This window comes from Gallus gallus, chromosome 9, assembly GCF_016699485.2.
Source record: "Gallus gallus isolate bGalGal1 chromosome 9, bGalGal1.mat.broiler.GRCg7b, whole genome shotgun sequence".
Classification (NCBI taxonomy): Eukaryota; Metazoa; Chordata; class Aves; order Galliformes; family Phasianidae; genus Gallus; species Gallus gallus.
This window is the reverse complement of record NC_052540.1, coordinates 5,352,227-5,376,708: the sequence shown is the minus strand read 5'-3', so window position 1 is coordinate 5,376,708 and position 24,482 is coordinate 5,352,227. Positions and strand designations below refer to the sequence as shown.

The 24,482-nt window shown below is 51.0% G+C and overlaps 1 protein-coding gene across 9 annotated transcripts in view; it reads left to right on the top strand.

Annotated features, from left to right (window-relative positions):
- Positions 1-24,482, top strand: part of PIK3CB (phosphatidylinositol-4,5-bisphosphate 3-kinase catalytic subunit beta) — a 111,564-nt gene that overhangs the window by 7,857 nt on the left and 79,225 nt on the right. For 3 of the 9 annotated variants that reach the window (XM_046898393.1, XM_046898392.1, XM_046898395.1), the window contains exons 1-2: positions 20,384-20,454; positions 21,164-21,294. The gene's annotated coding sequence lies outside the window, so the exon portion shown is untranslated. 9 annotated transcript variants of the gene reach the window in all.

Here is a 24,482-nt window from a genome sequence, read left to right as displayed (position 1 = left end):
CTCCGAGCCCCACCCGAGCTGCCCGGGCCGGGGGTTTCGGGGGGATTCTTCCCGACGGGACTCGGCGCCCGCCCGCGTCCACCCGCCCGAGGTAGCCTCGCGGTGCGCTCGGCAGCGGCCTGGGAGGCGTTCGTTGAAACGGGCCGGCCCGATGCGGGCAGTTTATTTTAGTCCCCGAGCTGGATTGAAAACATTCGCTGTGTTTCTTGTGGTTGTTTACAGTCTGTTGGTCCCGACATCACAGCGCCCTTCTGGAAGAGTCTCGCAGAGCTCAGGCAGAGGGAAACCAGCACAGAAGTGAGTCGGAAAGTGTGATGGCAAACGGTTAATCAGATCAGAGACAGGGAGGCGGAGGTAATCAATGAGTTTTCACTTAGAGTTTACTTGGATGGACATCTTTTTCCTTTTTCCCTTTACAAGTTTATAAACCACACGGGGCTCTCTGAGCCAAACCAGCAGCTGCGGGGCTCGCTGGGCTGCTGGCAATCCGTTCCGAATGAACGCCGAGTCGCCCGAAGTGGAATCCGCCTTTCAATGAAGCATCGCGTTGGTCGCGGCCCCGGCTCACGGAGCGCAGCCCGGGGGCAGCGGGGCTGCTGCTGGGGGGCCCGGCGGCCGTGGGGATCCCCCGGGGACACCCCGGCACGTGGCACCTTACGGCGCAACGCCGCCTCTGCCTGCTCGGCTTTGGGGGGGCCGGCCGGTGTGCAGCCCGGGTAGAGCCCAGGCACGGCCCGCACGCCGCCCGCTCTCGGCGCTGCCCCCCATTCCCCCCCGGCAGTGCGGGCGGCTGCGGGTAGCGGGGCAGAGCCGCGTAAGCGCGGCAGCTCCGCGGGCAGACGGCCGCGTCACCAAGCTTCGTTTCATCCACTTCTCCCCCTCTTTAAGGAGATTTTTCACACACAGCGCGCACATTCCGTTAGGCGCGATTACGGAGTAACGGGGCAGCACGCTCTATTTCTCCTTTACGCGATTTTCGATGAAATGAGGCGTCCCGGCCCCAACGCCGTCGGGAGAGCGGCACAGCCCCGCACGCTGCGCTCCTGCCCGCGGGACGGCGCGTCCCTCCTGGGCTCCGACGGCTGTGCGCGGAGCGGAGGGGGCCGTGGGGGCTGCGGGCCGGGAGCGGAGCGGGGCCGAGAAGCCGCCTCCAGAGCGCCCCGAGCAGCGGTGGCCGCGCGTTGCGGTCCCTTTCTCGCGCTATCGTTGTGCTCCCCGAAAACCCAAACAAGCAATGAAAGGACAGGGGAAAGTCGAGCGCGACGCGTGGGGTAATGTCCGGAATTATCAAAAGCGGGAAAAAAACAAAAAGGAGTCGCTTCGTTGTCGTCCTTTTATATATTTTTTCCCAGGTGTTGCTTTTAACAACGTTTAGAAAACAACGAAGCGGGAGGAAGGCAGGCGGTGTCGCCGATGTGCTGAGCTTCCTCCGCTCCCCGCCGAGGGAGGGGCCCCGCGGGAGCTTATCGGTGCCCTCGGGTACAAACAGTGTCGATGGGAACGGAACGCCTCAGCCTCGACAGAGAGGAGCGGAGGACGCGGGGGGGGCTGCCAGGCCCCGGCTGTCCGCGTAACAGAACGCGCCGTCACCGGGCCGAGGCAGAGGAGGCCTTCGGGACGGCCGGCTTTCAGGAGTTCGAGGGTTTGGCAGCCCGAACTCTGCCCCTATCCGTCCCGAGCCGCGGGCCGCGGTGCTGCGGGGCCGGGATCGCCAGGGGAAGGGCAGCGGGCCGCTACCGCCTCGTCGGGGATGCCGGCTGCAGGGCCGCTTCCCCGGTGTGTTCCCCGCTGCGGGGCACGGGCGAGAGCTCTGAACTTAGTGAAAGAATTTGTAGCACCCCCTTAGCTGCACGTCGCTGATCCCAGGGCCCGTACATCGCACCCCGCGATGCAGCCCCGCTCCTCTCCCGGCGGTGGGCTCGGCCCCGTTGCCGCGGGTGGCGGAGCCCCGCTCGACGGCGCTGCCCGGGATAGCAGCGGGAGCCTTCGGTTCAGCGTCCGAGGTCCGCACATCTCTGCGAGCCCTCGCGGAAAGGATTTTTCCCTCCCCAGAGTGGGAAGAGAGTGAGGGGATTACAGGCAGGAATGTCTGCTCGCAGTGCTGCGGGCACTATCATAGCGCGGTTGGTTGGATTTTTTTTTTTTTTGCTTTTTTTTTTTTTTTTCCATCAGCCTTTCCATTCCTTGAGGAAAGTATTTCGGTATCTGAATCGAAGTGCATTATTCCAACTTCTTTTCTTTGTTTTATCTCATCCCTTTTTCATGTTTCCATTTAAAAAGTGACAGATTTGGTGGAGCTCTCAACTGTTTCCCATTAGAGGCGGAGAGTTCACCCGAGTGTCTTTCTGATGTTCCCCATTACCCGTTTGGGACTTTAAAGCCGCACTCGGCCTAACGAGTCGCAGCCTCGGGGCCGCCGGGCTGCCGGGCACGGCGCGCTGCGGGCGGCGGAGCGGAGCGGGGCCGGGAGAGGAGCCCGGGGGCCGGGAGGGGCGGGAGGGAATGGAGGGGATGAAGGGGATGGAGGTGGCCTCGGGCACCCCCCGACCCGACCCGGCCCGGCGCTGCCCCCTGGCGGAGCCCCGGCCCCGTGCGGTCCATCGAGCTTGAGCAAACGAGCTTGCGATTGCAAAACGTGAAGAGAAAGGAAAGAAAGAGGCACGGCTCTGGGAAACGGCTCTTTCCATACACTGCTCACGTTCCTAATGCGCGGGCCGAATGCCGGCAGCGGTACGCAATTGGTGCAGCGAAGAGAGCTGAGTTCCCGCTGTAGCAGGGCTCGAGGTGCTCACACTTCATCAGCTCCTGCGCCAATTCTCAGACTACTTTTTAGGTCAGCTGTTGTCACTTATTTGAAAAGGAGCTGAATATCCATAAATTGTTTGAAGAAGTAGTTCGCTGCAGTGAACCCCAGAGAAACCCCGTGCTTCGGGCGAGCGTTCTCACCGGGTGCGAGGGCTGAACGGCTTCGGCTGCGCCGCGCTGCTCCCCCTGGGGCCGTCTCGGCCCCGGCTCAGCTCTGCGCTGGGGCTGCCGGGGTCCCGCTCCGCGCTGCCCGGCTGTGCCGGGGATGTCGGCGGGGAGCGGCCTCAGCGCGGATTTGCTGCCTTACACCCTGCGCGGGGCTGCCAGGGAAGGACGGCGACGGGGGTACCGACCGTTCCCCCTCTCGGTGCCATCCCGTCGCCAACGGCGGCGCCGAACCCCCCGAGCCCCGCGTTGCCCCGAGCCCGGCAGCACCGCCGCGCGGGGAGGGCCGCCCTCGCCTTCCGTGCTGCCACGAGAGCATCGCAGCTCGCCCTGTAGCGTGCTGCTGTGTGAGGGAAGGGCCTCGGCCAGGGAATGTGCCGTGGTGAACAGCCACGTGCGCAGAGGTGTTGCGGGGCTGCTTTTTGTTCATCTCTTCCACTTTCTGAGCGGCAAAGACTGCAGCAGGGCTCAGTTTTGGGGAAGCGAGGCTTGAGGTGTGGAGGACTGCGGGCTGCGTCTGTGCAAGGGCTCTCACGGTGCTCTGGGAGTTCCAGGGGTCCTCCATCGGGAGGGGGAAATCTGCTGTGGTTATCTTTATTGCTATTGTTGCATTTGTTTGCTTCTTCAATGAGATCGGGGCATTGCTGCAATAACACAAAGCAGCCACAGCCCTGCGGTACCCCAGATAAATCTTTCTGTACTTTCGTGCTGTTGCCCACCTCGAATGAAAGGCAGCCTCACACATGATGAACTTTCTTGGACTGCAGGCACTGCACCTTTGCTGGCACAAATCGGAATGGAAATCACGAAGTCAGGGCAGCGTCGTTGCATTAGGTGTGGATCTCTACTTCTGTCGATATATTTGCTCAATAGTACTTCCTTGTCATCCCGTGCTTCATGTCACCATAGCGCAGAACTGCTCTGGTCCAACCTTGGTGCTTTACCTGAGAGCTGGATGAAGCGAGTCCTTTATGGTGGCCACTTGCTGTTTGCTGGCTGGGAATGAGGATGCAGGCTGCTCTGTGTGAAAGGCAGCGGGGCAGGAGCGGGGTGCAAAGATGGAGCTGTGCGTGGCTGTGTTCTCAGCCCACTTGCAGGAGGGCACCAAGCATTCAGCAGCAGTGGATCAGCCACAGTGTGATACCGGTTTCTGTATCACTTACACTGCAGCTGAAATGTGAAATGAGCTCCATGTGGCAGCAGCCAAAGAAAAGAAAAAGGGAGAGAGAGAAAAAAGAAGCACCCTCCAAAAGTTTCAGTTATCCCTTGAAGCTATATTACAGCATATACCGCCCTAATTGAATCAGTGTGAGAACTTTTCCACTTCATTTAGTGCTTGTCTCTGTCCTCCTCTCCCCGGAGACGCACACATTTGATACAAAGATGTGCAGGGGACACCCACACCTAGGGTAGGGTTTTAACATTCAGTTTGTTCTTTAACTGCTAGTTAAAGAACAGAACAGAACAAAGAACAGAAACTCAGCTCTTACATGCCTCTGACAGAATCAATTACAACGTTCACCCTCTTCTCCTCCCGTCTTTAAAGACTTTACACCAGAGTGTGATGCAGGAAGGATTTGTCTGAGTAAAGACTATCAGCTCTGCACTGATAGCTGATAGAGTTACCCATCAGTTCTAGTGAATTTGGTGGGGTGAATCAATACACCTCACAAAGACTGGCAGCAGCTATGAGGAGCTGTGGGCACAGCTGGTGGCAGTGGATAGGGAGCGCAGTGCTGTCCTGGTGCTGCTCCAGCCCTGTTCATCCTCATGCAGAGCTTCCCCTGAGTTCTTTCCCACCTGCGGAAGGACCGCAGGCAGTGCTCACCGAACCTCAGGAGCCCTCAGACACGATCTTTATAGGGCATTCTCAGGTGTATGGAGAAAATCTCTGCACATTTCAAAGCATCAGTGCCACTACATTGCACAAAATTAATTCACAGCTCAGAAAGCGTGAGCAACTGATACCCAAACAGTCGTCTGTCCCGTAAGTATTCACATGTGCGAAACAATATGTGATCCACAAAACCATATGGCTCTTGTACCAAGTACATGGAATCAAGTTGAATTACGAAGACTTCGAAAAGGTCTCTGAAATGTCTAGCTACAATTAGTGCAACAATCTAAAACAGATAGATTGTCAGAACAGGGTTAGAGTTAATGCAATATGAAAGAAAGGAGGGACTGGGCATGAGGCAGAGGAGCAGCAGGAAGGGACCGGGACTGAGTGGGGAGATGAAATACTACTAAGTGGGGGTAGGGAGAGGCAGAAAGAGAAGGGAATAAAGGAAAGAAGTGAAAAAGAAAAGAAAAGAAAAGAAAAAGAGACAAAGAACAAGGAAGGATATATATATATTAGGAAATAGAGAGTAGCAAGAGGAATAATGGCATTTTGTTGTGCAGTCTGGCAGCTCGCACTTTAGGTTATGAAGGGATGGAGCAAACCTAGAGGCTACTACTTACCTATTAAGAACATGTGGGAGTGCTTTCTTTTGATGGTTACATGTTTATACACATGCAGTGTTATAAACGAAAGTGCATGTTAATTGCAGTCTCTCTGCAGATGCTGCACTGTCCGCTGGAAGCAGCTCTCCCCACGCTGCAGCACGCCCAGCAGCACTAATTCCCTTCCTGCACGTCACTGGCAGCCAGAGCTTTCTGCTTCACTTTGCTGTTGGCCTCACATTTGGGAACAGCTCAGTGCCTCCCTGTGGCTCCTGGTGAGCTGACAACCCCGCATGACCTCAGGGCTGGCTGCTGAGATACAATTGCTTTCTCAATGCTGATATCCATGGCAACATTTTCATTACACACTGGCTTATTCCAATCACGTCAAATGCTTTATTGTTGAATCATCTGTTGTTGTTTTAATTGTTCTGCTTTGTCCATCTTTCTACCTGCAATCTGATGTTAACATTGGCATCAGTTTCCAAAGGTTTTTTTTTTTTTTTTTTTCTAAAAAGTCACCAAGCAATATTTTAATCTAAGGCAATGCAGTCTGTTAGTTTAGCAATGCTAAATAGCCATCAGAATCTACCCGTGCCTCCTCTAGAACGGGCACTGTGTTATGTTAACATCATCTTCCACCTTTGGCTTCGGGACTACTGAGACCATCAGTTCTGTACTTTTGGCTTAGACTATTTATACCTGTGCCCAGTAAGGTGTGGGCTCTTGGTGTATGCAGAAGTGGATGTGAACACGGTCATCACCCTGGCTTCAGGAGGAGAACAAGAGCTGGGGCTTCTGGAGTGTGCAGATTAGTGTGATATGTGTTTCTCTGGAGCACTGAGCATCCCAAGGAGCTCCTGCTGCAGCAGGCGAGCTGCTCATGCTGAACAGGATCTTCTCTTGCTTCAGATCAAACTCTCACACCCACTGACCTCAATGTCATTAACATTTGGTTGTGTTTCTGGTGAGCTACCTCACTGCAGTAGCAGTCTGAGGAAACAGCATCTCCCAGGTATGTGCACAGACAGGAGCTGTGGTTTTTAAGGCTATTTGCCAGAAAGCTGCTAACACAAAAAACATAGCAATATTTGGCATTGGTCATCTCTCCACAGCCAGTATAGTGTGGATAGCGGAAAATTTCCTCATCTTGCATTTTCACTGATTTCTTGCTGGATGTCGGCATTGGCTGAGTGTTCCCATCCAGCTGGCTGCCGGGCTTGCACTGGTTTCCAGTTTTCCCTGAGCCATTCCAGCTCCATTTGGTCTTGCTTTAGAGGTCCTCCCCAGGGTGTGAGCGGGGTCAGAGTCCTTTGGTTTTCTTCCATACATTCTGGAGAGCTTCCACTTCTCCAAAGTTATCTTCAGATCCTTCTCCGATTGCACAGGTCCCTTGTCCCTCCAGGGATGCCCTCCAGGCATGTTTCTAGTCTGGTGATGAACAGTTTCCTGGTGCTGTCAGAAATGGCATCTCTGCATTTTGTTAGTGAGCTGCATGCTGAGTTCATATGCCCCATTACAGCTGATGTTGTCCAAATCACTTTACTGAGATAAGAAGCTTCTAAGTATAAATGTGTGGCTCACAAGTTCATTAAATTAAATGCAGTTAATTTGTCTTTTTTTTTTTTTTCCTGGGGAAAGAAGGAAAAAAAAGCTTCCAACCATTTCTGTGCTGTTTCTTAATGTCTTTTCTGCTGTTCTGGATTAAAATCTGAGTGAATTTTTACCATTTCCCCTCATCCTTTGATTCATTTCTCATAATTCTGGAAGTTCTGTTATTCTGTAAGACAAGAAACAGAAACCTGTGTGTTTAACATTTAACAATGTCTTATTGTCTCATTGCTCTTGGAAAAGGGAATGGAAGAGGAAAAACCTCCCATGCAGCTGTAAACAAAGCAGAAGGAAGTGAGTTCACTGTCCACGGGAAAGCACAGCTCTCCCATGGAGGAGAGGTTTATTTCAGTCGAGGGAAAATGCACCACTGCTCCATTTTGAGTAGTTCTTCCCGTCGGGCTGCAGTGCTGGAAGTCTTGTTGGGAAACCCCAGGTCTTCCCTCCGCATTCTTTGTGTACCTTAGTATTTCTGATGAAGATAGTGATGAAAATGAGTTATAACCTACAAAGACTGAAGTCAATCTCGAAGTTCATTCTGAATTCAGCGATGCACGTTTGGGCTTGCTAGTGACAAAGAACTACCAAATTCTTCTTTTTCAGAGGTGTTTCAGTATCTGCCCAAGCCTGTGAGTCCCTCCCCGGCTGTTGCTTGGCCTCTTCAGAGCCCCATCATCCCCCTCATCCATTCCTTGCTGTCCCTGCACCGACCTGCCTTTGGCAGTATGATGACACCCACTTGGTCATAGGCATCATCAAGCTGCTGGAGGTCAGCTGTTATCACTAAATATAGTAAAAAAAAATGTAAGTTGAAGCTCCTGAGGAAATTAAAAGCATGGCATAAAAAGATTGCCAGTGTTTTAATAACAGGAGGGAGGAACAGAGACAGAACAAGACAGGACAACCGGATAGAAACTGTTTCTGGAGTCGGAGGCTGAACCACAACACCATTGGAGAATGGAGACTGAAATGGTTAAAAAAATATCCGAAAGCTTAGAGATGTTTTTGAGAATAGCAAATAAACAGCAACCAGCTAAATAAAGTACAGAGTTATGGTCCCTGCTGCATAATGCAGAAGTGAGTCACATCCTCAGTGTTAGAGCCTCGAATGAGTGAGAGGAGTGTGCACAACACCATGGTCACAGCAGGAGCTTTCTTGGGGGTACCTGCAGTCTCCCTCAGCATGCCTAGAGAAGGGGCTGTGACAAACTGCTTAATGCTCAGAGCTCGATGAATGCGCACACACACAGCTAAGAATTCTCACTTTGATTCCTCTCTCCAGAAGATGGCAAAAGTTAGCTGGACTTATTGTAGATAGACGCAGAGAAATGCTTGAGGGCCGTTTGTGCTGTACGCTGTTTTCAGGTCACATCTAACACTGCAGATGGAGAAGCTGACCCCAAAGCCACTGAAGTGGCTCAGGAGCACTCAGGTGACGCAGCCCAGCCCGGCAGCCTGCAGTGCACATGGCAGGCAGCACGAAGGGCTGCTCCGCTCCACTGGCACCTGTGGGTCCCAGCGTGGGTCACACATTTCCCTTTGCAGGGGGGGAATTGTTAGTGACATCTCCACAGAGACCACAACCAGGAACAGAGCCATAAGAAGTTTAGATTTTGTACTCAGAATATGAGAGACCCAAACTGTAGCACTTGTTGGTGTTTGTGGTATCACAGACTTCACACCGAATCCCCCCCACAGAAGGCTCACTCCTCCAGCACCAAAGAGGGCCGTTCCCACAAGTGTGGGTTATATTGTGGCTAGAGCAGAGTGGGGAACTTGGATTCACAGAGGAACTTGGCTGAAAAAAAAGAATATTTAACAAATAATAGAAACATCAGATTAAGTACAGATTTGGCAACAAGAATTTCTTTTCCAGCTCAGCAAGAAACTCTAGAAAAAGGAAAAAAATATTACTAATAAAATCAGAAAAGACATGAAATAATCTTTTCTTTCTCATACACTCGGTTTGCTTTGTTCCTGTATTTCACTGCTCTGACAGTTTAGAATTTCAACATTAGGAAAATGCGAAAGTATTTGAGTAAAGTGATATGCTGAAGTCAAGGGGCTTCCTGCCAGCAGAGAGGAGGAACTGAGGACTGCTTGTTTAAGAGATGCTCCTGAGGTGCTTCAGCTTAACCTGGTGCTTATCCCACTGCGAAGTTCAAATTTGATTCCAAACAAATTTGTCCTTGCACTTTTCTTAGCCTGAGGATTTTTACAGCTGCTGTGGCCGACCAGTTGATGGTCAGGGCAGATCTGCGCCATGCCCTCGGAGGGGAAGGGAGCAATGTGCTTATCTGGAGGACTGCACAGACACCCCTGCAAAAGCTGACATGCCAACAACCCGTGATAACAGCCCAACTACACGTAGCAGCTATTCCCCTCCTTAAATCTCCTGTAGAAACAGGTAGGCAACACCTTCTGTGGGCAGAAAGCTCCAGCTGTCTTCACAGACACCTTCATTTGGGGGTAGTGTGAGGACAGGTGAGCTCCCACGTGAGCTTCTTTTACACTTAGGCTTTGGGTTTGGAGGAGGTGCTGCCATTTGGACACACACTTTCGTCTTCGGACAGAGTTCAGCACATCAATCCCATTGGTTAAGGTCCGCAGAAAGGCAGTGATTACTTCTTCTCTTATGAGAAAATATTCACGTCACAGCTGACTTCTTTGAGGTTGTATCCTTATTGTTTGAGCTGACTGGGAAGCTTGAACAAAGTGATACCCCGGCCTTCACTTCCTGAGGACATGCAAACTTATCAGAACAACAACTTGATTTTTTTTCGCATTGAAGACTCCTGCTCTGACAAACTACCCTATTTCTCATCCGGGAGGAGAGAAAGTGTTGATATCTCACACAATCGAGTTGAGTTGCGTTTTGTGGGTAATACAAATGCGCAGAAGGAACACGGCCAACCAGCAGTTTCTGGTAACATGAGAGACAAACCCAACCACAGGGAATGCCCCTGCGTTGCTTTAATTTGAGTGACTCAGCACTGCTAATTGTCAAGAGACAGCTCTGGGCAGGCTGTGGAGCTCTGAAACCGCTGCTGCGTTCACTCGGTCACTGCAGCTGCGTCACCGATGGCTTTCCTTGCTGTGGGGCAGAGGAAGCAGGCAGACAATGGCTGCAAGGTAGGAAGCTTCCCAGCCTCACCCCGGCTTCCTCCCCACATGGGGGTATCACCTGCTCCTCTCTGCTGGGTTTGCCTTCCTGCAGTGCTCTGCCTGCGGTAAGGCAGCTGTGGTCAGAGCCCTGCAGAAGTGAGATTGTTCTCAAGTTGTGCTTTTACCAGTGCACCGTTGCAAGCTCTGTAGAAACCATTGCAGCATTAATAGTTAATAAATTAACTGCTGCCACATGAAAGGAGGAGAGTATTTGGATCTAATAAATCAGCTGAAATTAAAGCAGTTTCTGCCCTCTCCATTACATTTCACATCAACAAGAATGTGGGAAAGTGCTTTTTTGTACTGCTTAGCATCTGACATTTCAGCACATCTTGTAACCGCGCAGTGGGGAGAGCACGGCGCTGCTATATTTGTACTCACATTTGGAATGAGAATAAAATCTGGAGAGATGTGATGTGCACAGGGAGTGTTTTCCAGAGGGGCTGGAGCTGAGGAAATCCAAAACAATGAAGCTTGAATTGTCCTGCAAGTGCAGATTACTGGTGCAGGGCGGCAGGGCGCTGGTCAATTCTTTACATGGAACTAAAACTACTGAAACTGACATGTGCTTCTCCAAACCCTGCTTTTGACTGCAGGATCGCAGGTACTGTGGTGAAACACTGAAATAACACATCGTGTTGTGCTTTGCTTTTTTTTTCCCAGTTACTTTCAGAATACCTTGTTCCTCAGTTTTGTCTCCTAGGCTGTCAGTTACGGAGTTGGGATCTCTCTTCCGTCATTTCAGGGGGAAGCTGCTCCCATTGCAAGTGTCACTTCTAGGGAAGCCAAGCTTTAATTGCTGCGATGCAGCATGTGTTTGCTGCGGCCACATTACTTCACATTAGCACTGTCTCCACTCATGCTTTGATCTCAACTATTTTCTGTTAGACCCCTTCTTGGCTAACAGTGAGGCCTCTGGAAGCACCATGACCCTACAGTCAGCAGCACTACTCTTGTTGTAAGTGTCAGGACCCTGAGGCCACTAATAAACTCTAATTAGCTGGATCAACTTCACTTGGAGTCTCAACCCCACACTTCTGCATATGGAGCGGTTCAACTGCTCCTGTGCCCTTCCATCCCAGCCTGATCTATGTGTTACTGGCACTGGGCTCCAGTTCAGCTCCATCCGTGTCTGTCCAGTGATCCTGTAGGTCTGGACCACACCACACTGGCTGATGTCTCAGCCTGGCCTCAGGCCTGTCTTGTCACCCTGCATCTGCCTTTGAGGCCTGCAAGGGGACCATGAGTGAGGAACCATCTGTCTTTTGATACGGCCTTACATCTAACCTTCCTCACCAGGAGGGAGTGAGTTAGGTCTGGAGGTAAAGGGGTGCCCATGAGAGGTGCAGAAACCCCTTACTGGTGGGTTTGGCCAAGAAGGTCTGTGTGTGCTAGAAGATGCAGATGAACTGCAGAGAAAAGTGGCAAAACTCTCCTGTCTGTCACCCCTTCTAGGTTTCCGTCTCTGCTCCTGGTTTCCACTTTGTCTTTTATGTTTTATTTTACTGATTTGTTTTGTAAGAGCCGCTTCAACTTCCAAGCCTCCTTTGCTCCTTCAGCCGCCCGCGCTTTGCTGTAGTGCTTTTTGTTTCCAGCAGGGGACGCTGCAGCCGCTCTTACAGCCGGCACTGATGCGAGGCAGTTCAGGTACGCTCTGCTTTCCCTCCTCGCAAACCCCGCTTGCGCTTCTCCCTTTGATGAGGGGACCCGACCCGACCGCCTTGGACGAGCACACAGCTCTCCAGGGCTTTCCATCGAAGCGCACGCCCGCTTCCCAGGCTGTGCCGCCCCACGTGTCCCCCTCCTGGCGCCCACCCCATCCCCACTGCCCTCCCCGAAATCTGCCCGGGCCTTTGTGCCGTACTGCGGAGCCCTGCGGCCCGCCCGGCCCTCCCGCGGCACTGCGCGCTGTGCGGGGGCGCTCTGTGGCTGCAGGCGGCGGCCCGGAGGGGCCCCGTGGCAGCGGGTCCGGCGCTGGGACGCTGCTCTGCCGCTGCTGCCGGCTCGGAGACAGCACCGTCCCAGGGCGCTGAGGCGTGGGATCCACTTAGGCCGCAGTAATTTATTCCGCTAGGAGATCCTTTGGTGAGACCTCTGCTTTGGCTGAGCGGGAACTACAGAACAGCTCCATATCCTCGGCTATCCAAACTGTTCTTCCTCTGTTTATGGAATTACGACTGTGTCAGAAGACCTTTGGGAAATTCCCCCTGACACCAGCGGCTGTTGGTCCCTTTTTAACTGTACACCGTGCTGTGGTGGTGACGGCAGCGTTTCATACACGCGGCGGTGTCGGGACGGGATGTTCGGACACCACCCGGCTCAGGCGTACAGCTGCGTGCGCCGCCTCCGGCCGCCAGGTGGCGCCATGGCGCGCGGTGCCCCGGGCAGCGCCGCGCGGCCGTGCCGGATCTTGGGCCGCCCCGTGGGGGGAGCGGCAGCGCGGTGCTGGGCCGGGCCGGGCGCGGGAACCCGGGCTGTGGTGAAAGGAGCGGGCGCGGGGTCCCGGGCAGTAAGAGCGTGGGGTGATGTGCCGGCTGAGTGGTGTGGAGAATGTACAGGAGACAGCTGTGTATTGGAGATCGGAGCGTGTGTTTCCGCAAGCATTAGCAGGGTATGTCACGGTATGTCGCTTCTAACCAGCCGGCATCCAGATTTTGTTACCCTTGTTTGAGCTTACCCCAACGGGCCAATTCGGACTCCACTGAAGTTTGCTTAGGTAATGGCAGTGTGGGGCTGGTGGCAGCACCCCGTGATTTCTAGGAAGAAGGACAATGTTTGTCTTCCTTGACAACTCCTGGAGTCCTTCTGGTTGAGCAGCAGTTCTGATGCCATCCAATAAAGGGAACAGAAGGTGGTGGACTTGTTTGCCCAGCCATGGCTCTGAGGATAACATTCCTATGAGGTTTTATTTGCTGGGAAGTCCGTGCCCCAGTGGTGGATTTAAAATCAAACAGTGGTTTTATTGTGGTCAGAACCTCAGGACTTGGGCCTCCTGTTTAGGAAGCCAGACGTGGCGAGGGAGGGCCGTGCCTGCTGAGCCCTGTGCCTGCTGAGCCCTGCAGGGAAGCAGTGCTCCGGAGCACGCAGGACGGAGCGCTGTGATGTGCTGCCTTCACTGCCTGGAGCTGCCAGCAGTCACTTGGACAGTAAGTCCAGTGTTGGTTTCAAAATACACTGAGCATTAACAGGACCTGGGTTATTATCCACCCATGTTTAATGCCCAGACTCTGTCTAGACTCATGTTAGATTCCTGCATGAAAATGCATTTCCTTTCCTCAGAATTGAGTTTTCCACCTCTTCATTCCCTCAAATAGCCTCATATTCAAACATGAAGACAGGGAAGAGCCAAGAGCCAATCTACTACATTGACTATTCTGGGGCATACTTGCATTGAGCCTTCTCTTATTTGCCTCTTTTTCAGGACCTCATAAGTCCTGGCCTTTCAGTCTTCCTTTGAAAATTCCAGACCCCATATAAGCAATATCCTTGAAAGATGAAGGAGGCAGCAGCTTGAGGGCTGCAGTTTGGCACTGAGGCAGGCAGGTCTGCCATCTTCCTTCATTCCTAGTGCTGCTTACTATGGCTCATGTTTTTTTGCACGAGCAATGAGAGTACCTGTACAACTTCACGTAATCTCAGCTGTGCAGTGTTCATGTATCTCAGGTTCCTGCAAAGAAAGGTATGGGACAGTGAAAAAAAGAACTCAAACATCCAGACTTCTTGTTGACAGCTTTGATCGTAGCTGCACATTGCCATGAAGGCTTTCCTAAGCTGTTTGTGGCAATACCCAGGTGGGTTTTGTATTAGCACCATTAATTGTCAGCAGCAGTGTCTGAAAATGACCATGCCTTATTACTTCACTGAATTCTCTTTTAAAAAGCCCAGACTGAACTAGTCTTTATTTTATCCCCTGTAATTGAAAGTTGGCTTGAAGTGTTTCTAACTACGGCCAGTAAATGGAGGCAAAACCCAATCTCTCAGCAATAACTTATTCACCCATTGTCTAGCAGTGTCTCAAATGATTTATTTGATGGCTGTAACTTGGCCACATACAATATGGGGTGAGCAGTGGAAATGATGCTCGTTAGGACAGATAGGAGAGCTGATGAAAAAGCAGATACAACTGTTGCGAATGATTCGGAGAATGTATAAAAGACAACTGTGTATTGGAGATTGGAATCTATGTTTCTTTAAGGATTAGGAGAGTATGTCACAATGTGTAGCTTCAAACCAGCTGGCATCCAGATTTTGTCACCCTCGTATAAGGTTATCCCAACAGGCCCGTTCAGACTCTACTGAAGTTTGCTTAGGTAATGACTGGGGATTTTTTTCTCTATCTATGGATTTTGTCCGGAGGAAGAAGGGAGCAGCCATCAGTGGGCTCCCAGTATTGCCCTGAGTAGAATGTTTGGCCAGCACATATGAAAGTAAGATAGCATTACTCCTTAAAAGAAGTGGCAAAATCTGGCCTGTAGATATCACCACTATTTTCCACTTCTGCAGAGCATTGGTCATAAGCCAGCAGAAGAAGCTGCCAACCAAAACGTTTTCTTAAAAGGGAACACTGTTAGAAGCCTGGCAGTAAATGTTTTTCTTCCCCTGAAGTATGTGCCGAACACAAATAAAGAAGACTCAGAAGAAGAATCTGGTGAGGTTTAACATCTTGTAATCACATGGATGGATTTGTTGAGGTTTTTAACACTTTGTTCTATAATAAATTAGCAATACTCTTCAGTTAAGCAGTGATTAAGCACTAAAACGACAGATAATGCAGTTGGATAAATACATTAAAAAAGCGGCAGTATGACAGGAAAATGCAAACACAGTGAATTCTTTGTTGGCTTAAAATTACTTTGCTGTTCTGCCACTTTCTTTGTTTCTTTAGGATGGTGTTTTTTTGCTTGCAAACCAAAACATCAGGTGACCGCCAGCCACGGGTGCGCAGAGGAGCTGTCTCCCAGGATGTAGCTGCAGCCTGTAAGCCCGGCCTTACGGCAGCAGTCAGAATCCACGTGGCCGATTGTTCTGCAGACATAATAGTGCTGTATTTATGTATCTCTAAACTTGTTTTTCAGGATCAGCGGCTGCCTGCGTATCATGGAGCTTGCTGCTTAACAACAGAAATAAAGCACTTGTCAGACAGAAGCGATGCATCAGTGCGGAGTGGAATTCTCAGGACTAAAGTTTATGTGAGGCAACAACAAAATCCACTGTGCCATTCTCTTAGGCAACAAAGGTAATTTGTTATGCAACATAATGAGGACTTGTGTGTGACAGACGGCAGTGGCTCTCGGTTACAGGGCATTGGCATCAACAAGCACATGCAGTGCACGGATATGAGAGAATGACTATACATGGCAGAGAATTCAAAAGCTTTGATTGTTATTAGTTTGCTTTTTCCAACTTAGGAAAAAAAAAAAAAGGCAGAAGAAACAAATAACTGGGACTTGTCCTGCAGTCCTTTGTGGCCTGGGTTGGGTCTTCATTGCTTCCAGGGTTGGTCTGTGTGCTACACTTGACTATCACTCTATGGGCCACAAGGTTAAGGCTCACAAGTGTCATGTGCTGTAGGTTGTTCTGACCCATTTCACAGCTCTGCTTCCCACAGAATGACAAGACGAAACAGTACAGGGGGAGAAATGTAATAGTGTTTACCAATGCCCAGAAGTCCATGATGTCTAGTCCCACATGCTCCACTGCTTCTGCTGGCGTCTGTACTCTTAAAAGGCAGTTATCCTTCCCGTAGGGGGGCCAAGGTCATTCACCTGCTTTGCAGATAATCTACTAGCAAGCGGGCTGCATGCAGAGTAGAGAATAAGACCACAGCTTTTAAAGCAGGGAGGTTCATCATCTGCTGAAAACAAATCTGCATGCTCATGTGGTTGGGTCTCTTGTTTGTGACAACTTAGGCCGCTCGCTGCCTCCAAAGCTGGGGTTAGACCCAAAGATCCTGTTTGCTGACATTCCATTGCTGTCTCAGCAAATGCTTGTGTAACTCACTGGCAGGTATGTGTTCTCCTGGCCCACACTGAATGTTTCCCTTGTTGTTTGGCTGGAAGTGAGTGTCTGCAAGAAACCTCTTCTTGAAGTGATGAGGGAGAGTTTGGACTCACGCTTTGCTGATGAATTTGTGGAGGAGAAATGAGAAATGAAGACTGTCTCATGCTGCATGCATAGTGGGGAACTGAGCCAAAGCTGTTGGTAGCCCTCATCTTGGCGGTCTGGGAGACTGGTTCTATCTTCCCAGTGTACCTATCACATTGTATTTTATGTGTAATAGCCATAATCATGCGAATGGTTTTATTCCATGACTGCTGTGTTCATCTGGAGGTAACATTTGTTTTCTTCAGTGAAGCCACAGTCAAAACTGGTTGGCCAGACCACATCAGGGGAAGTTGCTCCTGTAGAAAAGTTGAAGACTTTCATTTCCTTTTGTACTGTGCCTTAATCATCGCTGTCTATGGCAGGATGTTGGAGTTCTCCTGACTGTGCCACTGACTCAGCAAGGGCCTGATCTGTTTGCCTGTGCTGAGTCTAATGACTGCTTAGCACAGTTATGACAGCAGAACAGTTAAAAGCAAACCACAGAGTTAGCTGAGACCTTGGCTAAGCCACCTCACTTCTCAGTGACTTGGGTTACATGGGAGCACTGTTAGGTGAGCTTACTTTCCAGTGCTTGGGGATTTAACCCAACAGGCTGGGACTGCTGAAGAACCCTCTTTAAAACAAAAACAAAAACAAGCAACCAAAAACCTTAAGCAAGGTTAATTTAATTACCACCCTAAGTAATTAACTAAAGCCTAGCCAAATGAATGTTACACCATAAGAAGCAATCAAATTCCAGACTGTGAGGATAAGAGGCAAACAAACCAACCCTGCCTTTTATGCAGAAGATGCTATCTGAGATTTACGTAGATATTGTGCACGTAATTAAAGCTGTCCTTAATGTGTAGTGCTGCTATTACAGCCCTTGCTATTCTGTAGCAGTCGGTAGACCTTATAATGAACAAGTAGAAAAATATTTTGGAGATGACAGAAAGCTTTACAGTGACTTTACAGACGGTGACTGTTAAAGTAAACCCCACAGCTGTCCTCCCTGTTTTGTAGGAGGAAGAAAACACCTTGTTACCATCTGTCAGGATGAATGCCATTTTACATCAAGAAACTGCTGACGATGAAGCAGCCCGGCCAGGTGCCGCACAGGGGAAGCTCACAGGTGAGTAACCCAGCTGGCTCTTTGGTAGTACGAGTGCAGTGTTTTCAAGTTCACGGTGCTGCTTGGCTGAGCTGTGGGGTCGAGAAGGGGTGAGCGGCTGCACTCACCGGCCCCATGCGAGCTGCCCTCCCAGAGGTACCGCGCTTGGCTGCGCGGCACGGCACAGTTGTGCAGCAGTAGGCGATCCTGGGTCGGACGTGCCGGAGGGTTGTCTTTCCGCTTGAGTGCAGCTACTTGCAAATGTTCTGCTGCTTGGCTCCTCTGCAGCCTTGCTGTCAGGACTACTTCAAGGTCAACATTGTTAATGGATGGGGCTGTGAGTGCAAGGCTTTCTCTCAGCCTGCGAGGTCCATAGGACAGGGAAGGTTATTTATGACTTGCTTGTGCAGTACCTAGTGCTATGAAATGTTACTTGCCTCAGCACTTACAACCTGCACAGGAGACAAAGAGTTCACATACCTCTCGTGCATCTGTCAGCCCTGCTGCCTGACTCCCGAGGTCCCTGAGTGGGCAGCTGGGCTACCCTAGCCTTGGGGCTCCCACCCCACATTCTGCTCTGAGAGAGCAGCTGGAGTGACTGATACTGGGGATTGAGGCCAGCTTCTAGGGCTTCCCTAAGCCAGCCCTTCCCTTGCACACCAGCAGCAAATGAGCTCCCACCCTCCAGCAGTGCCAGCACCAGAAGTGCTTCTGGCAAAGTTGCCCGTGCCCAAGGGTTCTCTGTTAGCACCTTTTTCTCTTTGATTTGTTATTCCTCCTTATCCTGTATCTGTAACAGAGGATGCCTCCCCACTTTCTCAGCTGCCCATGCCCTGTTCTGTGCAATTGTATATTCCTTTTCCAGTGCTGCTAAAGTCAGAAATAGCCAGATGAAGAAACACCTCTTTAATGTTCAGCTGAACAAAGCATTGCACATGGAACTGCATGGAACTTGTGCCATTTCCATCAGCATCTTGCCAGGACATGAATGCGTATAATCACTGAAAACCCAATTTAAGAACAATTTTCACATGTGAGGACTGAGATTTGGTATGGCTGCAGGAGGACTTGTGGAGTCCAGTGCTTTAGGTCTTGGCTTTGCAGTCTTTGAGGTACTGCGTTAGGGCCTTGTCTGGCTCAGGATGGTGGAACTAACATGTTTGCAGGAGGCTTACCGTCTCTTTGGTCTTTGTGTGCATGGAAATAAATCAGGACATGTCCATAGCTCTTGATTTTAATGGCTAAAACTCATGCATTTGTAGATCCTCCCTTAACCTGCTTGCAACATCTACAGCGTAACAGCTCAGGCAGAAACCGACTGAAAATTAGTAGAAGTCCTCCCAGATCCATTTGCATTTTTTTGTTTGTTTGTTTTTCTTTTCTTTTAATGTCGGTGCTATGTACTGACAGTATCTCCTGCACAGCTGGGTTCAGGAGCACAGTCCTGCCTTTTCCTCTGGCCAATGACTATATGGTAACAGTGTGTTTAATGGCGTTACACAATTACAATTGGGCAAGCGTGGACAAGCTCGAAATGCGGAACACCACCGAGGCAATATCTTGTGGGCTTCGCAGGAACATCGCCACATTCTCACTTCTTAACAGAAAGCACGTAAAGGGCTCCCGGCTCCTTTGCTTGCTCAGATAATGAAGCAAAACCTCCTGTTTCAGTAAGCCGTGTTCCAGGAAAACTGCTCTCCTCGAGGTGTCTGATGAGAGTAAAAAAAAGAGCCAAGAGAATAAAGGCACGGCTAATAGCGGTGGGAACACGAGGGATGCAGGGAGGTGGGGAGGGAGAGGCATAGGGCTGTCAGGATCTGAAGAATGCTAAATGCACTGATAAGTGATGGTGAGGCAAGAGGAAACTGCGGTGGGCAGGGCAGACAGCTGCCTGCAGCCTGGGACACCCTGCTGGGCCAGGGGATACTCCGGGATTTCTTTGCAGCAACGGTAAAAAAAGCTGAGTGAGTTGGATCCGTCTGCCCAGCAGTCGGTGCTTATTTCTGCTGCTGTGGGCTTTGGTGCCACAGCCGGGTTCTGTGCTCGGGGAGCAGCCCTGCGGAGAGGGCATCTGCTGGAGGCGAGCAGGGAAGTCTTGGCCGTGTCCTGGGGGTGGGAATCAGGAACTGTCGTGGGGACGCTGCTCTGAGAATTGGAGCCATCGGAACCTTCAGCGCTGGTCGTTCTCTGGCTGTGATGTGGCACACGAGCTCCCGTGGTGCAGGTTAATCGTTTTGCTTCATATCAGCGTCAGAAGGAAGCAGCTTCCTTACAAAGCATGGCTTAACCTACAGATACCACAAAAACGGCTGCAGCGATGCTGCCAAAAGGCAGTCAGGATGAGCTGCCACTCTCAAAGTCCGTGAATTTTGATGTGGATATAAATGCAAAGGGACTGCACATCTCTGGGACCGACTGCTTCGGGGTACATCATAAAGTCTGGAACAGAGCTGTTCCTCCTCAGCTGCTGTTGTGTTTCACTGCAGCTGCTCTGGAGTTACATAGCTGTTGGGTGGGTGTTTCTCTTGTGGTTACTGAACCACCACTTCCACACCCAGAAGCGATCCTTGTATCTTCAGTACTGAAAGAAACCGGCAGGATATGGTCTTTTTCCTTTAAGAACGCAGTTGTTAAGGAGAGGAAAAGCCGTGAGAAGCTCTATTTCAGCCTGGGTTAATTCACCCATCGCATCTGTCCTGCAGAAACGGAGCTCCGATCAGCAGCGAGGCAGAGGCGACAGGGGGAGCAGCAAAGGGCAGGGAGGGTGGGCCGGAGGGGCTGTCGAGGCGGGCACCGGCTGCGGGGCACCTCCGTGAAAGCTGTCTGGGGCGGGGCGGGACGGAGGAGTGCCTCCGCTGGGGACAATGTCCTCGGGAGGGGACGGCCGGAGACGCCCGGCTCTGCTCCGCTGCGGGTGGGGCCGGGCTGGGGAGGGGGAGGAGGAAGGGGAGGAGGCGGCCGAGCCGGGCCGCCCCCGGGCGGGGCGTGCTGGGCGCCGGGCAGCCTGCGGCGGGGACGCGCTGTCGGTGCGGGACCGCGGGAGCCGGTGGCCCCGCCAGCGGAGCCGGGTAGGAGAGCTGCGATCGTTTCATTTCTATTTCGCGCTTGGCCCTTCCCCGCCTGGGCTGAGAGCCGGCCCGGCCGCGCTCGGGGGCAACGGGAGGAGGTGGGCGCGGGTCGGCGGCACTCACGGCTGCGGGTCTGGGGCAGCCCCTGGGAAAGTCGGGCTCCTGAGAACGCGGTCTCTTTTCGGAGCTGCCCGGCGCGGTGGCCGTAGCGCGCGGGTGGCGTTACTTTCTCCGGCGTTTCCTACGAAGCCCGGCGGTGCCCACCCTGCGGCTGCCGGCCGTGCCTCGCCTCCGCCGCGGCTGCTGCGCGGAGCTTTTCCCTCCTCTCCCACCTCCCCTCAAAGCTGTGCCCTCCTACCCCGGGGCGCCGGCTGGGCGGCCTCACGGGTCCTCCTACCCCGGGGAGCTGCGCCTCGGGACGCGTTCGGAGTCGGAAGCGCCGAGGGGATGCGGCCGCGGAGGCTCATCTTCCCGGGGAGCGGCGGGAGAGGGTTCCGGCAGGGCAGCTCCCAGGGCCGGCAGCGGGCGAGGCTCACATCTCGCCGTGTTGGTGGGAGTTCACCAGGCAAACGACATTGCAGCTTTTTTTTTTTTCTTCTTCCTTTCCCTTCAGTACTTTCCGCGTGTTCTGTCCTGAACTGTAACCACTCTCTCTCTTTTTAAAGCATGAGTGTTATCTTCTGTAGCAAGGTGTTTTCTTCTGCTGTAGTTAATCACCGCGTCGTTCCCCTCCCACTGAGCTGCTCCGCGGAGCACTGAGGCGATCGTTGGCGCGTGGCGTGAGCTGCCCTCAGAGTATCGGAGGGACAGACTGCTGGCTGGGTCCTTGCTGCACCACAGGTATTTTCAGTTTCAGGCCATTGTGTTTTACTGGCAAGCGTGGTGTGCTGGAGGTTACGGGAGGCAGTGACCTGCTGAAGGCATGAGCGGGCCGGGAGGGGCCTGATAAGAGCGGAGCCATGTCTGCGTGCACATACGTGGCCTTGTTTACTTCTTGCAGACATTGACCTGCGAGAGTGCTCAGAAAGCTGCTGAGAGGCTCCGGGCTATACGTTGCCCTCGGGTCAGAATCTACACCGAATGTTTGTATGTGATGTTCTTGTAAACGTTTTCACATGTGCAATGCAAAGATCAGCAAGCTGATATCTTATGTCAAGGCCATGTGGAATGTTTCCTTGTGAGCTCAGTGCCTTTTGGCAGTAAGGGTGGGTGGGTACCAGAGCTGAGATGTTGGAGAGGAGAAGAAATGGAGAAGGAACAGCTACATGTGTGCACTTCCCAAGCATGGAAGGAGTCTGGCAGCCCTGGGGTCTGGCTGCTGTTGTTCAGGTGTCCTGTGTTCTGGTGTAAGGGCTTTCCTCCTTGGCATTGGCGACCTCAAGGGATCCCAGAAATGGTGAGAAATAGACCTGATCACCACTTTGCAGAAAACTTTAAAGTAAAGCACGTCATTTTTGTCAACACCAGTAGTGTGTATGTGCGTCTTTGAGCGATTGTGGTTGGCAGCTTTGTCTCAGTGGCAGACTGGCCTCCCTGGGCTGTGTCTCCCAGCTGTGTCACAACCTCCCTGCTGACCTCACACTGCTCCAGTGGCCGGTCCAAGGATGCCAAGCCCCAGCTGCAGTGAAGCAAATTCTCTGTTAATGCCACCATTTTGAGGAGAAAAACATCTTGACTTCCTTTTGAGCAGCGTCAAGCAGCAGCTAGCAAGTTCCAACGTTAATGGAGGGACAAGAAACGAATGCAGTTGATCTTCTTACTCATTCCTTGCTTCAGAGCATCCGTGACTGCCATGTCCCCCTCGCGCGGCGCTTCCTTCCCCGTGCAGAGGGGCCTGCACGAATCCTGGCACTTTGCTCCAGAAGCCCACGTGGTGTGTGTGGTAACAGCACTGCCGTCATGCTCGGCTTGCTCCCGTACCTTTAGTCCGTCAGGTGCCCAGTTTCAGGGCAAACAGAGCAGTGAGTGCCCAGGTTTGTTTTCCATGCTGTTGAGGAAGATAGGTGTTTTTAGGACCGGGGGAGTTGTGTTGGTACACTGTGTGCTGTACTCAGTGCCACTTTCAGAGAAAAATTTCCAGATCTGCTTCTGAACTTCATGACCTTGTCTGGCAGGCTTCAAATAGAAGACCTTATTTTCTGCTTTGGGTAATATTTCTTTAATCTGGTGGTGAATTTTAGCTAAATCTTTCAGGCCTGTCCTATGGTGGTCCCAATTGAGCAGGGTGGCTGGGAGCCTTCCTCTGCAACACCTGGGTGTGAGCAGTGCTGGAAACAGGATGCTTGGCAAAAATGGATCTTGGCTCTGAACCATTGTGGTTTTTCTAATGAAATCTGTTTGCCACCTGCATCTCTCTAGGGTGTGACTCTATTTTAGAGATGTTGTAAATGCATAAACAACCTTCTGACCTTCCTCACTTCCATCTTTTGCTTTATTGCAATTTCCTTCTCTTCCTCTTCATCCTCTCTCACAGTCCTGCATCCTTGCAGACATTCCTTATTGCTGGCTTGAGACGTTACCAATTGACCATTGTTTCACGGCTAATTCAGACAGGAGGAGGAAAGAGCTTGCCCAGGGAGACGGATGGCCTTCAGGATCTAATGAATAACCCTGAAATATCGTCAGCTGAGCTCTTAGGCTTTATTTTTAATTTCTGAAGGCATCGCATGACCCCGGTTCCCACCTTGTAAATCCTGAGCATCTGTGAAGGCTCAGCAAAGCTCAGTGCTGGAACCTCTGTGTGCATACACTGCATTCACTTCTCCAGTTTGTAAATAGAATGGACTTTAATTAAGAAATGTTGAGACTGAAATTCCCCAGTGACGCTGTCATCCAGGAGCTCCATTACCCTTGCCAGGTTAGTGCTGTGAGAGAGAGGTTAATTATTATTTTTTTGTGGAAGTTTCTCAGATATAAGGAAGTTGTATTTAAATCCTGAGTATTTGGGATTGAATTTTTAATGTATTCTAATCACTGAAAACAACATTGGCACTGAAACTTCAGTGGGAGGGTTGTTTGTGAACTATTAATTATTTTCAGTCTACTTGGCATAATATGAAAGACTATTAACATAACCAGTCTTGCAGGTGATGGTAAATTCAACAAGCATTACTTCTGCTTGTAGAAGATGGCTTTGGTTATTACTAATCTTTCACATAGAAGCCCTCTCCCAGCTGACAAAAACTCTTTACAGAACCGACCCCAAACGTTCCATTTTGTCAGGAGTTCAGAATGACTTTTTATCTAAAATAAAATGCCTGCCTCCTTTCGAACACAGCAACAAAAAGCAGGGCTTTCATTTTGTCTCATAGAAAACAACATTATGGCACCACAGAATTACTGTGCAACAAGTTCTATGTCTTACCAGACTTAAGAGTTAGAACGTGTCTGTGAAATCACAGGGTAATTTTGGTCTTCTGCTTCAGTTAAAGGCCTTCCGTGGGCGATATGGCCAGGAGGAAGGTTGTTTGCCATTGTTCCTATGTATTTACTGTCAGCGTTGAGGTAGCAGCTTGAATCACGGAGGCTCGTCTGAGAATGTAATTAATTCTGGCGAAAAGGATATGTATTTTTCAGACCAACCTGCACTTCTGATCTACCTACAGCTTCCTTTGTGGGGTTACTCACAGCTCTGACATAATATTGTCGACATGTATGTGAGCATTAAATGGCTTTTGTGGCTTTGAAGGGCTCTGTTCTTGTTGTTGAGACTATATATTACTTTTGTGCTTGTTGAAATGCAAGGCTGTGTAGTAGTCTTGCTCCTTTTACTGTCTCAATTACACATTTCCAGGTCGTTTCCAAGCAGGTGTTTGCTGTGTAGCAATATTGACTACTGAAGTGGCCTGTGGGCTTAGCAGCTTGTGAAAATGAGCAATAAAACACAAATTCATGAGAAAGCAGCATAATAATGCAAATACCCACCTACTGAGTGAAAGGTACATGTGAGAAAAGTTAGCCTTCTAATGGTCCAAACAGGGAGTTAGTCATGTGTCTGTAGGAAAGGAAGAAGAAAAAGGTCTCCTGTC